General features: G+C 43.0%; 1 protein-coding gene across 3 annotated transcripts in view; it reads right to left on the bottom strand.

Moving 5' to 3' along the window:
• The window catches only part of GNG2 (G protein subunit gamma 2), a 137716-nt gene extending 130908 nt beyond the window's left edge, over positions 1 to 6808 (bottom strand). Inside the window, exon 1 of one of the 3 annotated variants that reach the window (XM_022570569.2) lies at positions 6721 to 6808. The gene's annotated coding sequence lies outside the window, so the exon portion shown is untranslated. Of the gene's footprint in view, positions 1 to 1918; positions 1960 to 4243; positions 4639 to 6720 lie in introns of those variants that run through there. The other 2 variants (XM_022570571.2, XM_022570570.2) reach the window with 2 other exon arrangements.
• Positions 6809 to 15473: the final 8665 nt, after the last annotated feature.

Raw genomic sequence — 15473 nt, 5'->3', positions numbered from 1 at the left:
CAGGAGGGCTAGAACAAAGACACTGGCTATCAACATGGGAAAGATTAGATGGTGTCAAGATATGTTTCCAGTGACAATACAAAGGTCTGAGCAACTGACTCCAACTTGGTTGTTTGGTGAGGAAAATAATGAAACTGGGTTTTCCTAATTGAGGGACTGAGAGAACGGGGTGTCATTAATAGTCATGGAATCAGGTGAGGAGCTGGTTTTGAGTGGGGAAAGGCAATGGCAAGCACTGATTTGGAGTCTCAGTTTCAGTGGGTTGGATGTTCTGGCAAGTCTGCAGGGTGCTCGATGTGCAAGTTTAGAGTAGGTGAGAGATCAGGATGGAGAATCAGATTTGGAACTGCCCCCCACCCCAATGACAATGACAGAAATCATAGAAAAGGGTTTGATAAAGGAAGAGGGAGAAATTTAGTGGCAGAAGAATCAAATCTTGAGAACACTCATATTTGGGGAGCAGAACTTGGAGTTAATGGAGATGTTGGGAGACTTCAGAGAGGCATGAAGGGTGGCAGAATATGCCACTCCAAAATATGCCTGTTTGTCATAAGAATTATTTCAGGCAGATTATCGTGGGAAACAGGAGACACTGGAGAAATTATGAAAACATACTAGAGGTTACATTTTTGTAAGAGAAATTTACATTATAAAGGAAATCTCGATGTGTAAGGGTGCCTCCCTCTCTGTTCCAGGAAAAGAAGGAGTGGAACCAACTTAAATATGTATATCAAATCTTACTCTTATTTACCACACTTTTCCTGGCCGCCTCCCCATAACTGCCCTCCTCCACTCCTCCTTAATTTTGTCTTTAGCTCAAGATGGTATTTAAGTCTGAGTTCTAAACCACTTCTGAGAGCTCCTCATTTTTCCCTGGTATCTCCCATGTACACATGAGGTATACAAGTTAATAAATGTCCATTTGTTTTTCTCTTATCAATCTGTCTTTTGTTACAGGCTTCTCAGCACTGAGAAAGGTGGAGGGAAAGCTATTTTTCCTCCACTACAGGTAGGAAGAAAACAAAGTTAGTAGAGGTTACCAAAGTCAAGGGGAAGCTTTGTTGGCAACCGGTTTGTTTAAATTTATATGTGTAAACTAAGCATGTTTGCAGGCAAAGAGGCAAGGGCCAATAAAAAGAAGAAGCCAAATGTGTAAGGAGATAGAATTATTGTCAGAACATAGTCCCCTAGAAAGTAAAAGGAAATAAGAGTCCAAGTCCAGGCTTGAAAGAAAAGCTGTGCTAATTTGACCTAGGAAGGGAGGAGAAGAAAATGAATGAAGACATGAGAAATTGTGAGGTGGTAAAGAATGAGGCTGAGGAATTCCATAATATATACCTTCTCCAAATAACAGGAGGTGAGGTCACCTGTAATGAATAAAGGGAGTGGGGGCTTGGGTTTAATGGTTTTCATTGAAAATGCAGAGGGGATAGTAAAAAGTGAAATTAAAAAAAAAAAAAAAAGAATTTCCTAAGAACAGCAATGGCCCTGCTCATGTTGCAAGGAATCTGGAGTAGAGCCCATCACTCCAGTTTCCAGACCCTCTCCTTCAGCTCTATTGCCAGATGCCTGGAGCAGAGGATAATGGGAAGGTCTGACCCTGACAACCAGACTGGCAGGGGGACAAGGGAAGGCCAAAGAAATAGGGAGGAAGGGTCAGGTGACTGGCTTTACTAAGTCTTTCCATTCAGAGCTTGACTGTATAACAAGAGATAAAAGGGCTGACCCTGTCTTATATCTTCACTTCTAAGAAACATGTTATCTCTAGAGTTTGAGAATTGAGCTCCCTCTTTTCTAATGTTTAAGGAAGTCCTCTAGAGATTCTGAACATTGTCTGAACATTGATTCCCATTAACTATAATTGATTTTGTTTAACATAAGGGTTTTAAGGAACCACATATATCTCTAACGCTCTTACCTGAAAATCTGAATCTCAATTCCACATTGGCATCTTTACATCTGAACAAATTTGAACACAGAAACATAGCATATTAGCTTTAAACATTACCCTCTTCTTTTTAAACAAAAGAATATGGTCTTCCAAACAATTTTTAAAGTGACAAAGTATAATGACTTTCTCTATCCACCTGCCCTACTGTGGAGGGAAGTAAACTGGAAATTGGATTGGGAGGTGAGGTATTAATCAACTGTGCAGCTCTAGAAAGGTAACAAATTCTGGTCCTATTTTATTATCCGTCATGGAGGGGTTGATACAGGCTAGGTTTGTTCCCAGGTCATTTTTAGCTCTGCAATTCTATGATGTCATAGGCTGGGACAAAGTCTTAACCCAGCTCTGTAATTCCCCTCTCCCACCTGGGTCTAGTAAAGCCAGTCACGGGTCTTCCCAGTAACCACAGAATCAACAGATTTGCAAATTTTAAAAAGTTGGAGGTCATTATCCAACCTCCTAGTACACACACAGAGTGCATTACCAAAAATTAACATACAGTCTTTCAGGAGCTCTTCAAACCATTCAAGGTCAACACCTGCACCTACACCATGAAACTCAGGTGTCACTGCCGTTCAAGAGTCTTCCCTAATCTTTCTGCGCAGATCACCTCAGCCCCATCCATACCCTGCCTCACTGGTTTTGGAGTGGAGAGTGAAGTCTGTGGTGGAAAGTGAAACACAGGATTCTTCTTTTCAAAAGTGAAATTTAGACTAGAATCACATTGCATTAGTAGAAACTTCTCTCAGAATCTATTGTTGTTTAACTACTATAGCCCCTTTCCAAGGCTAATCCTCTCCATTATAAAGAGTTTGAGAACAATTTAGCATGTAGCTTCTCCTCCCTTTTTCTGAACTTGCTACCTATTGGGCACTTTTTCTCCTGCAGCTAATGAGTAGAGACTAGAAAGACACTGAAGTGATGGCCCCCTCCTGGGGCCCTGGCCTGCACCTGACCAGCAGGATCACTGGTCTACAATTAGGGTTTGAATTTCGCTATCAGGTTCTTGATATCACTAATTATCAGGATCTACGCAGATTTTCTTTCTCCTCTTGCGTTTAAAAGTTACTTTTGAGAGATGTATTTCACTTGGGCAGGGATAATATGGTGTATGCAAGAGACTGAATACAAATATCATAATCATGGTCTTTCTGACACACTATGTTAAGAGATGCCGCCATTTCAAAACGTCTCCTCGAAAACAACCCAATTGAAAAATGGGTAAAGGACTTGAATAGACATTTCTCTAAAGGAGACATACAAATCGCCAACAGGCACGTGAAAAGATATTCAACATCACTAATCCTCAGGGAAATGCAAATTGAAACCACAAAGAGATACCAATTCACACCCACTGGGATAGTTACTGTCAAAAACAAACAAACAAAAAACCCCAGGAAATAACAAACGTTGGTGAGGATTTGGAGAAATTGGGACCCTCGTGTACTGCTGTGGGAATAGAAAATGGTGTAGCGGCTATGGAAAACAGTATGGCCATTCTTCAAAAAATTAAACACAGTTACCATATAATACAGCAATTACACTTCTGGGTACCCCAAAAGAAGTGAAAGCAGGGATATTTGTACACCCATGATCTATTCACAATAGCTAAAACGTGGAAGCGACCCAAGTGTCCATCAACAGATTAATGGATAAAAAACTATAGTATATACATACAATGGAATAGTATTCAGCCTAAAAGAGGAAGGAAATTCCAACATATGCCGTAACATGGATGAACCTTGAAGACATTTTGGTAAGTGAAACAAGCCAGTCACAAAAGGACAAATACTGTATGATTCCACTTACATGAGGTACCTAGAGTCGTCATAGACAGAAGGTAGAATGGTGGTGCCAGGGGCTGGGGGGAGGAGGGAATGGGGCGTTACTGTTTAATGGGAACAGGTTTTCAGTTTGAGAAGATGAAAAAGCTCTGGAGATGGATGGTAGTGACAGCTGCACAACAATGTCAGTATACTTAATGCCACAGAATGGCACACTTACAAACAGTTAAAATGGGAACTTTTATGTTATATATATTTCACTACAGTTAAAAAAAAAATGTCTCCTGAATCTTTGCGATAGTGGCAAAGATCAAGAATACGCTAACTTTTCCCGAGGCAGAAGAAAAAATGACATCTGAGTACCTACTATGTACCAGGCAGGCACTCACAAATCACACGCAAAAGCAAAAACCAAATAAAACACGACAAATAAACAATAACAACAAATACCCTGATTATGTACTATTAACCCTTCTTTACAGTGAAGAAACCAAGGTTCATAACAACGTACCAGCTGAAGGAGTGAGAACCAGTGGTAGGATTCAAAGGCAGATCTGCCTGACTCTCGAAGCCTGCATTCTTTTCACTCCACCATGCTGTTTTCTGCTACCCACAGTTGTCTCTGAAGAGGCTTTGTGCTTTGACTATAGAGCTTTTATACTTAAAAGTTGAGCCTGCCTTCTGAAGTAGGCTAAAAAAGTCAGCCAACCAAATGCATTCACTACGAGCCCACCATGAGGCCCAGGACCAACCAGGAGTCGTGTTTCCACTCTGCCGTTGGCCATATGGCAGAAAAAACAACACACACGCACGCAATTAAAATTTCAGTGTTGGTTGACTCCCTCAAAAGCCTCCGAACACTGTGGACAAAAGTAGTATGTCTTTTAATATTCCATTTGGCCAGAAGAAGAGGAAATAGTCCCATTTTACAGGACAGGAACTTTTTCACCTTTTTCTTAAACCTCCTGCCATCGTAGTTACGGATCTGCCGTTACTCATTCATGTTGTGCTTCAAGCTGGAATTTAATAATTAAGGGAATGTTTGGGGCTGTGCAGAAAATAGGCATCTCTTGTTTGATGTTTTCTGAAAGAGAGCAGGGGGCCTCTGGACTCCCCTGTGCCTATGAGCCAAGGTTTCATTTTCTGACTCTTTTGTGAAACACACAGTGAGGAGTAAAGAAGATTGTCTACACATCCTCACACAAAGCAGGGTGTTGGCATTATCTAGTGAATCCAGCCCGTAGCTGAGTAAGTACCAGAGCGTGAGCCCCATCCTCATTCATACAGCCTGGACTCCCAACTTTCCATTTCATTTATTGACAGGCAGCTTGATCACAGAGATCCAGTTAGGGGCATTCGGGATCCAAGATGCACCCGAGATCTCCTCTCTGGGAAGATTATCTTTACATATGGTTCCAGTTCCCGTATGTCTCCTAGACATACGGGAACTGGAACCATGGAATATGTGGCGTGACTTGTTTTGCCCACAGGTTTGATTAAATTCAATGGATTTGTCAGAGGAGCTCCACGGTTTCAACACCAGCACTATTTCGCCTCTTAGTCATCACACAGGTTTAGTTTCATAAGTATGCTCAGAAAATTTGACTTTTTTTTCTTTAGTACCTAAAGATTCTTATCTCTGAAAATGCACTGCTACCCCACAAATTTTGAGAAGAGAAATCAATTTCATAAGGTGACATTAAAAAAAACAAAACTAGAGCTCTTCACAATTGAGAATAATGATAAATGAGGAAGCATATACACTTTCCATGGCATACTTAGTGTTTAAAACCTACACTTTAAGAATGAGTGTCTAAATATGACCTTTTTATTATTTTTACTCCACTATAATCAGTTCTTTCTTTTGAAAATTATCTCCTTTCATTGTAAAAATGCAAGACAAAACCTTTTATCAACGATCACTTATTGCTTAACCACATTTTCTGTTGGAGACACAGCTTAATTTTTAAATCAGGCTATGCTAGGATATTAAACCCTCCTACATATCCTGCCAAAGAAATCTCACAATCTCATTTCTAATCCGTTAGACCTATTTACTGCACTTGTATGTATCATTAACAAATATGAACAAGCCATGGCCATAGACTCTAATAAGAGGACCCATTGCTCAAGAAAATCAAAGAATAAAAATCAAGTTCTGATTTCACTATTTAGTCCATCCACAGCATAGGCAGGTAAGGAAACAACCTGGCAACACTTTTACATGTTGTCCATCACTGAGGCTAATATGCACCTTGACCTATAGATGAATAAAATCTATATAAACATAAAATCCATATATACACTGGTATCCGAGTCTAGACAAGTTAAACCCGCCACACTCTTTTGAGAAAGAATGCAACTTTAGGATAAGACCCACTGGTAAATGATAGCTGTTTCTGAGGTTATCCTGAAAGCAGCTGCACAGAGCAGAGGGAGGAAGACACCTTTTTTTTTTAATGGTAAATACTGCCCCTCACATACGCAATTCCAGCCTTTGTTGGCCAATTCTGAGTACAAAAGGATTTAACCCCCCAAACAAACAAACAAAAAGCCAAATCACAGTCCTTATGCTGCAAGATAGAAGCTACCCCAGTGCAATGTGTAAGAAAGATAATGCAATTAACATTTTACACTCCTCAAACAAGACTGCAACGTTCAGATGATCAGCCCACAGCTTCACAGCCCCAATTGATTTCAACTGGGCTCTGCTTTCCTTCCAAGAGAACTGCAAACAGCTTCTTAACATTTAGCGTGTTTTCCTGATGAGTCACCGAAGCTAAGCACTAATGAGGATTATTTTTTTTCAAATCAAGGTGTCATGAATTTGGTCCTTCTCAAAATCCCTGCTAACACAACCCATCCTGACCATTTCCCCCCATCCCCGGAACAATGTGTCTTTCTTCCCCCTCGAAATCTGCCCTTACAACCGCAGGCGAGGGTCATTTTTCTCTTAGCGAGGAGCAACACGAAAAGTGTTTCCTTTACCTTGGCTCCCGAGGCTGGTCCGAGACGAGTGGCTTTCCTCCTCCCTCCGAGCCGCTGTGTGCAGGCGAGCTCCGGCGCAGCCCGCCCAGCCCAGCCCAGCCCAGCCCAGCCCCGCAGTAGTAGGAGCTGCCCACGGCGCGGCAGCCGCTGTGTGTATGTGTAGCAGCGGCTCCTGCAGCCCAGGGACTAGTCCCCACCCAGCTTTGTCTTCAGTCATCGGTCTTTCTACAGGAAGCAGCGCATCTCCCACTTCCTCCTCTTGCTAGCTGTGAGCTGCTTACTTCTTTCCCTCTCCTTCCATTTCAGGGCTCACGGGAACCCTTTCCTCTTCTCTTGGGCTACCGACACCAATGTGACTACAATCCCCTTTTCCCCTTTGTTCCAAGACCCTTTGGGGCCGTCTGTTCCTTCCTTCCCCTTACTCCCTCATTCTCTCGGCCCCCTTCCCCACAGAGCCTGCCTTCTCAGCCTGAACTTGGTCTGTTGTTGCTGCTGTTGTTTTGGGGGGTCCCCAGCCCCTGGCTAGGTTCTGCCCCTGAGGTCCAGCACCAGCCTCCATGGCACCTCCTGATTTACTGTGGTCCCTTATCAAGGCAGCGAGCTGGGAGCTTGCAGCTTCTTGCTGCAGCATTTTTCTCTGTGGCCAACATTCCCGATGCTTCATTTCTCCAAGGTTCCACTACCGCTGAGATCTCGCTTAACCCACGTGCTCAGAAAAGAATGGCCCTGATAAGTATTCTTGTGGGGCATAGGAGCTAAACCAAGTCCTGCACTGCTACCCGTGGCCTAATAGTGAAGACATATTCCCTGAAAGATTCTCAGTGGTGGGGAGTAGCAAGGTAAAGCTGAACGCTGGATCTTCTCACCCCAGAAACAGAGCCCTCTCCCCCTCCACCCCACACTAGCAGGGCTAAAAGAACCCTCGTCATCTCCTTGTCCTCTCCCTTCACTTTAGGAGGTGGTGCAGTGTTAGGAGTAAGGGTAGAGACTGAAGGCCAATCTGCCCACCAGTATTTGAGTCCAAGCGGTCATTACTGATTTATGAACTTGGGCAAATTAACTTCTACATGCCTCAATCTCCTCATCTGCAAAATGGAGGCGATTGTAGTCATACCCCATAGCAGAAGTCTGAGGATTAAATGAAATGGTGCACAAAATGACAATAATCATTCCTGAGACACAGGATTCGTTCAATACATCTTAGCTCCTATTAGCTTTAGAGGACATCGACGCTCAGAGACGGTGAGTGACTCTCTCAGTCAGCAGCCAAACCAGGACCAGTACTTGGTTTCCCGATTCCCCACAGTAGGATATTCACCACTAAACCTCAATGCTCTCAGGACTCTGAATTTATTCAGCCTGTGGGTCATTCTTCCCCACTATGAACACAAGGTGCTTTGGGGAAGCTACAGATTAAACCCAGGCTGAGGGTGGGCCTCGGAGGAATCCTTCTTGTGACCAGGCAACACCATTAAGAAACCTCTCCTCAAGAATCAGTGCCTGGAAAGCTAATCTTCCTGGGCAACAGTTAATTCCCAGCTCTATTTTTTAATCCAGGCTTGCCTTACCCCTCCAGCAAGTAAACTAACAAGAAATGTTGGAAATCTAAGGCAGATGCAGGATAACTCTATCATCAGGGAAGTCACCAGGTGAGCCTTCCTAACCCACCTTGAGGACTACATCACATTAGCCTGGAAGGTACAGAATTTAATTTCTATGGAATGTTCTGAGACAGTGCCCAGGATACTCTTTGTTTCGATTTGATGTTCCATAAACAGAGCTTGCTTATTTCTTCCTAGAAATCTTTTATCAAAAAGGACCCTGGGGGCTTCCCTGGTGGCGCAGTGGTTAAGAATCCTCCTGCCAATGCAGGGGACACGGGTTCGAGCCCTGGCCCGGGAAGATCCCACATGCCGTGGAGTAACTAAGCCCGTGAGCCACAACTACTGAGCCTGCGTGCCACAACTACTGAAGCCTGCGCGCCTAGGGCCCGTGCTCCACAACGAGAGAAGCCACCGCAATGAGAAGCCTGTGCACCGTAACCAAGAGTAGCCCCTGCTCGCCACAACTAGAGAAAGCCCACGCGCAGCAAAGACCCAACACAGACAAAAATAAATAAATAAAATAAATTTTAAAAAAAGGACCCTGATGTTAACTCACTAACATCAAAAAATTACAAAGTGGATTGATTCAAGATTTAAAATGAGAAGCTACTTTTGAACCACCAGTAAATAGAATTGTAGTCATGAAAGAGGATTGGATAACGTTCCCACAACCTCCTACAACCCAATGAAGATCAGACATGGATTACCTCCAAATCAGGAATCTTGGTGCCAAAGGTTACTGGAAGCTTTTAAATGAACATTTAAATATATATGATATCAAGTCTAAGAAAAATGAGAAGCACAATTATGAATGGTTGGAAAGATTTTGGAAACAAATCTTTGGTTAATTTTAAACTAGTGGCAGATTCTGGCATGAACTCTGGATTCAAACAGGTCCTTTCTGTTGTTTAAATCCTCTCTCCCTCCCTTCTCTCTCCCTCAAGCATCAGAGAGTGGCTGGTACTTATCTTTATGTCTACATAGGGAAATCTCTTTCAGACACTAAAATCTCTAGGAATTTGGCCTGCTGCCTTCTGATCTGTTCTTCCATCTCTGGCCCTTATAAAACTCTCAGTAGGTTAACCTGCCCATTGCTGGGAAGTGTCAACCAACCTCTCTTCAAAGCTAAAAGCTAGATTTTAAAGTGTCCATTTCTTAGGAGATATAATTACATCTCACCATGAGCCATTCATGCCATCCGTAACTAAACATGAGCCTATACATAAAACAGAAGCCTGTAAAATGCTTCAACAGTCATCAGTGGCCCTGTTTGTAGGCATTGATACCTGTACTTCTTACATCTACCTGGCAGAGGAGGTCGATGGCAATAGGGAGGCCAGGATTGTGGTCTGTTATCTCTCCTGCGTTATTGAGCATCCTAGCTGGATGTTCCTTGGAGTTCTTTAATATCAACAGTCCCCAAATTATACATATTGACTTATCCAAAGCTTGTTGTCCTTTCTGTTTTCTGAATTTTATTGGGTGAGGAATACAACAAACCCGTTGCCTAGAGCAGGAATATAAGAATATCAGAATCATCTGTCTTTGTTACCCCATGCTTGATTTAAAGTTCCTCATCCATGGGGCTTCCCTGGTGGCGCAGTGGTTGAGAGTCCGCCTGTCAATGCAGGGGACACGGGTTCGTGCCCCAGTCCGGGAAGATCCCGCATGCCGTGGAGTGGCTGGGCCCGTGAGCCATGGCCGCTGGGCTGCGCATCCGGAGCCTTGCTCCTCAACGGGAGAGGCCACAGCAGTGAGAGGCCCGCATACCGCAAAAAAAAAAAAAGTTCCTCATCCTTCATATCTGCCATGAAATTATCTCTTCCACCAAACTCTTCCTCTCTATTACCATGGCCATGTCTTATTCCAACAATACTCTGGTTTTCCCTAGATGACTGCAATACTTTCTACTTTGTCCTCCTACCTCAGTCTCTCTTCTAAGCCATGCCCACTAGAAGTCCATCTCTAAAATGAAGAGGTGGGCAAGTCACTGCCCTGCTATAATTTTTCAGAATCTCCCTTCCTCATTGCTTGCAGGATACAAGTCTTAATTCCTTTGCATGGCATACAAGGCCTTCTGTAACACCACCCACCTACATCCTAAACTTCTTAGCTAACCTGTTGCAACCCTACATCCACCCGTTCTACACCCACCTTCATGGTTTCTCCTGGGGCCATGCTCTTTTCTCCTCTGCATCTTGGCATATGCTCTTCCTTTTGCCAGAAACGCCCTTATTCTTTCCTCCATTTTTCTGCTGGTGACCCCCACTTATCCCTTCAGACTCAGCTTCTCTCAAAAACCTCCCCTGACCATGCAAACAGAGGCAGGTCTTCCTTGCCCCATGAGTGCACAGTGCCTTGCCTCTGTCTCCATAGAGGCACTAACTGCAGTGTTTTAACAAGTTGTTATATGTCCACCTCACTCATCAGTATCAGCCCTTAAGGCTAGGGCCAGGTTCCATTCATTTTTACTTGTCACATAGCAGGCGCTTAACAGAAGTTTGTGTAATGAAAAAGCATCATTGGCAGAAATTCCAAAACTGCTGTTGTTTTCCTTTGGGTGCCTGGGGAAGGGAAAAAAAGGAAGTTTCTGATATGAGAAGTTGGTCATGGGGTAAGGAACAATGATCCCTCTATTTTTTTTTTTTTCAAATCGTCTGCAGAAAGCCATGGTACATACATACCAAATTCTGAATATTTGTTCTCTAGGTAACCCTAAACAATCCTGGGGCAACTCCTGGTTTCATTCCTGCACTGAACTGCTTATAAAGAAGCACAGTCTGGCAACAAAAAGTTATTTAGAAAATAAATTTTTAAAAGAAACAGGAAAAAACAAAAAAAGGAAAGAAAGCTATTCTTTACTTGCATTTCCAGATGCAAGGAGACTTAAAGTACACTAATTTATAAGCCAGAGACTAATTAATAAGCCAGAAGCCCTTTTCACATCCCCTCCTGAATTCTCGGGTTTTTGCCACCTCACAGCTGTCCCAGAGCCTCTCATGCCAAATCCCCAGACTCCTCCTCTAATCTTGTTAAATACTGTTCCTCCCTCTGTCCTCCCCCCTTGCCTTGCTCAGCTATTTCTTTACTGTTTTGATTGACTTGCCTTCTCTGGCTAAGCCCTCCCTGCTTTTCCGCCCACATCTCAGTATGGAGTATGGGTCTCTCTCTCCCCTTCCTTATTCTATTGTCTCCGGAGGGAGCCAGCAACTAACCAGCACTGCGGCTCCTTGAGGGCATGTGTGGGCTGTGCTGGAGACGGAATGGTGAAATGAGAATAAGAAGGTGAATTCGTATATTAATAAATCCTGTCCACTCATATGCATGAATGATACATTTAATGGCTTGCTTAACTGTTGTGCCAAACAGTCATCAAGAATAAATAAATGGAGGCTTTCCTGGTGGCACAGTGGTTAAGAATCCACCTGCCAATGCAGGGGACATGGGTTCGAGCCCTGGTCCGGGAAGATCCCACATGCTGTGGAGCAACTAATCCTGTGCGCCACAAGTACGGAGCCTGCGCTCTAGAGGCCGCATGCCATGACTACTGAAGCCACAACTACTGAAGCCCATGTGCCTAGAGCCCGTGCTCTGCAACAAGAGAAGCCACCTCAATGAAAAGCCCGCGCACTGCAACGAAGAGCAGCCCCCACTCACTGCAACTAGAGAAAGCCCGTGCAGTAACAAAGACCCAACGCAGCCAAAAATAAAATAAATTTAATAAATTTTTAAAAAGGAATAAATAAATGAATCATTGAGCTGTTATCTTATCACAGAAAATCCAGAATTCCAGGCATTTCTTGGATCAACTAAAAGGAATGGAAGTCTCTTTAAAGACTTCTTTTGAAAAAGAGGCATAGTCATGATCTGATCTCTGTGTCAGCACGATCATTCCCTCCCCCGAGACATCTGAGCCTACCCCCAGCTGTTAGGGAGCCAAGGAGACTGAATCATATTTGGTTTAAAGAGAGTCAGGGGTCAGGGTGGGTAGAACTAATCTTTCTTGAGAGAGAGAGAGAGTGCCGCTGACCCTCACAAATGGGAAATGTCAGTCTCTGCTGCATAGCTCAGCACGAAAGTTAATAGGACAAGGGGTTTGCCAAGCCATGGCCACCTCTTCCTCCAGAGAAGCATGAGTTCTCCTTTCCCTTTGCCTGGGCGGGGCTAACTAGGGGGCTAACTGGATAGTGTGAAGTTCCCCAGATTCTTCCCTCACATTGCCTGAAATGTCACCATGATTGAACTCATTTGGGTTGTTAACCCAAGTGTATATATGTTTGTACTACATACATAAAGCCCTGGGGAGGTTGCCAATGATCAATGAGTTCAAGAAATTTGCTTTCCTAACAAATACAAGAGTTGATGGGAAGGGAAGGAGGGAGGGTGTGGGCTCAGAGAAAAAGGGTAGATGGAAGCCGAGGGGTGCTGGAGGAGGGCTAATCATGAAGCGGGAGGTCTTGGTGAAGAGACACCGGGTATGGAGGGACACAGAAAGGACGCACACAGGAGCTGGGGAAGGCAGTTGAATCAGAGCTGGAGACAGGCAAGAAAGAGCCATAGAGGCCTGGCTGTGGATCCAAACAGCTGTGCACAGGGAGGGTTTGGCCAGCTTAAGTAGGAACAAAGGCCAGACACTCCCTGAGCGGACACTGCCTGCTTCATATCTGAAGCTCTGGTCTTCCCAGAAAATGTTTCAAACCCTCCACCAGTGGAAGGTAGGGCTGGACTGTCCACTAGGGTAATGAAAGAATTTAAACCAAGTGCATTCTTACCATAAAAACAAAGAGCAATTCTGCAAAATACAACTTGTCCCCTCTAAAAGTCTCAGAAGATGCATACAGAAAAGCAGGGACAACAGGAAACAAGCAACAAGATCAAGAAGAGGGAGTCAGCAATGAAGTTTGGCAGACACAAGCAAAGTCTGGGAAAAGCAATCCTTTGAAAAGAATGTCAGAATTAAAGGATACGAATCAGTGAGATTAACATCACAGGAGTAAATCATTTGAAATGTCTTGAAAGAAAAGCTATACGATAATAACTCCAGTAATTTGCAGGCAAGGCAGAAAGGCAAGATTTGATTTCCTCTGCCAAATACATTCCCAGAAGGGGTGATCTATTTTGATGGTAAATAAGGTGGCAAAAGGCTGGGCAATAAAAGATGTTTGGGGACCTTCTGTCATCGTGTCTTTGGTGATTTCCCTACTGTAAAGAATATTCGTAGGTTTGCTTATGACCTTGAGCTCCCCAGCTCTAGTTTTCTCATAAGTCTTAAGTTTCTCGCTTTGGATTTTCCTGTGATAGAATTTAAGAAACAGAACCATAGGCGCTGGGGAGGGAATTGTGATGTTGACTGTTGGGTGGTGAATCTGTCTCTACTCCCAAGTCCGCTGGAGTCTAACTAGACTGAGTGCTGTCTGAGGGCAGGGCTGTATGTCTGGTCTCTGTATGCTGTGTGTGCTCAGTACATGTTTGTTAACTTTAGGGGAATCTGAACCATTAGGTCCCGTGGAAGAAAGTTATGAGTACTACTGACCACTTTGAAGATACAAGAGCATACACTTTACAGAATTTTAAGAGAAGGAGCAAACAAACCACCAAGGCTGCTTAAAATATGACCTAAAATGTTTTAGGAATCAGAAAATGAGAAGAGAAGGAAAATGTGCTATTGATGCTGAAACAGGAAAGACCTTGAAATGCCAACCAAGTAAGAATATTAAACCGAGAGGCAAAATCTGTTATTTACTTAGATGGTAATGAAGGCCCAGTATATGTAGAAAGCTCTTGTGAAGGTTTGTCAGTTGATGGCTCTCCTCACAATCTGTAAACTTGCAAAGTGCATTTTCAGTAATGTGAAATATTTGCTATAACTTCCCACGAAATGTTACAAAAATGATTCAAGTTACTTTTGTAAGAAGTTATTCACCATTCTTTAAGTATTACTTGTATGATTACACAGGGTAATTTCAGCAGAGAAGATTCGCTGGTGTATAGTAAATGTGAAAATCTCAAATGACTGATTTGGCAAATGTCGTCAATAAATAAGATTTCTTAGCAAATTGCTACTTTCACTTGTACAGTTTTCTCAAAGGAAATGGCTGGGTTCGTTGTTACCCCTGCTCCTCCACAAATCACCTATTGCTTATCCTGATTATAGCTCTTATCACACTGTATTGTCCTTGTGTGTTTCCCTTTCTCCATCCTCTACCACCTGTGGAATTCTAGAACACATAGGTCGTGTCCTACTCAATGCTGTATCTCTGGTACAGTGTGCAGTGCACAGCACATAGTAGGTGTGCAATAAATATTTCTTGCATGTATGAATGAAGGCAAAAGCATTTCAAGTGAGGTACAGAGATTAATTTTAGGAGGAAGATTATAAGCCAAACATCTGTAGATTTATTTATAATTTTAAAAAATTACATCCTACAGTATCACGTTAGGAAGCAAGTCTGTCATTAGTTATACATTGTCATTAATGGCTTTGTTTTCAAATGAAAAGAGTGGGTTGCCTGCTCAAGACCAGTGATTGTCACTGATTCTTTCCCAGCTCAAAATACTGAAATTCACCCAGACCACAGCCAAGCCATTTGTTGGCTATTAAATATTAACAGACATTCCCCCTAACTCCCCACCACCAAATTTTTGCATCTAGAAAGTGGAGTTATACTAGCTGAAAACTGACAGCATAAATATGACTTAAAAAAAAAATCCCTTTAAACACACTTGGTGCTCTGATATAAGCATGGGAAACTACATGACCTGAATCCTTACTTAAGGATTACATACATCAATGGTTTTATACCTGAAGAAGGTGGCAACAATAACCTCAAATAATGCAGTCAAGAGGGAAAAAAGTTGTACTTGCCCATAACTGAGAGGACACCACTAGAGAAAAATAAGATTTCAAGGAAGAAACCAAAGTGTTCAGAATGACTGGATTTGCTTAATCGTTAGTGAGACAGACTCCCATTTTATTCTGTAATAATAGTCTAGGGAAATTCCTCAAAGACCCGCCACTTACAACAATCATCAGGGAAAATAAAAACACCTTTCTACCCCTAAATTTCTAGGAAGATAACTGTGTGCCCAACTTGATTAGCCAGGGTCTTGATGGTGCCTGATACATAGTAAGCACTCACTAAATCTTTG

The sequence above is a fragment of the Delphinapterus leucas genome, chromosome 2 (genome assembly GCF_059928025.1).
Source record: "Delphinapterus leucas isolate spDelLeu-1000000601 "Yukka" chromosome 2, BTC_Dleu_Yukka2, whole genome shotgun sequence".
NCBI lineage: Eukaryota > Metazoa > Chordata > Mammalia > Artiodactyla > Monodontidae > Delphinapterus > Delphinapterus leucas.
This window is presented reverse-complemented; position numbering and strand designations above follow the sequence as displayed.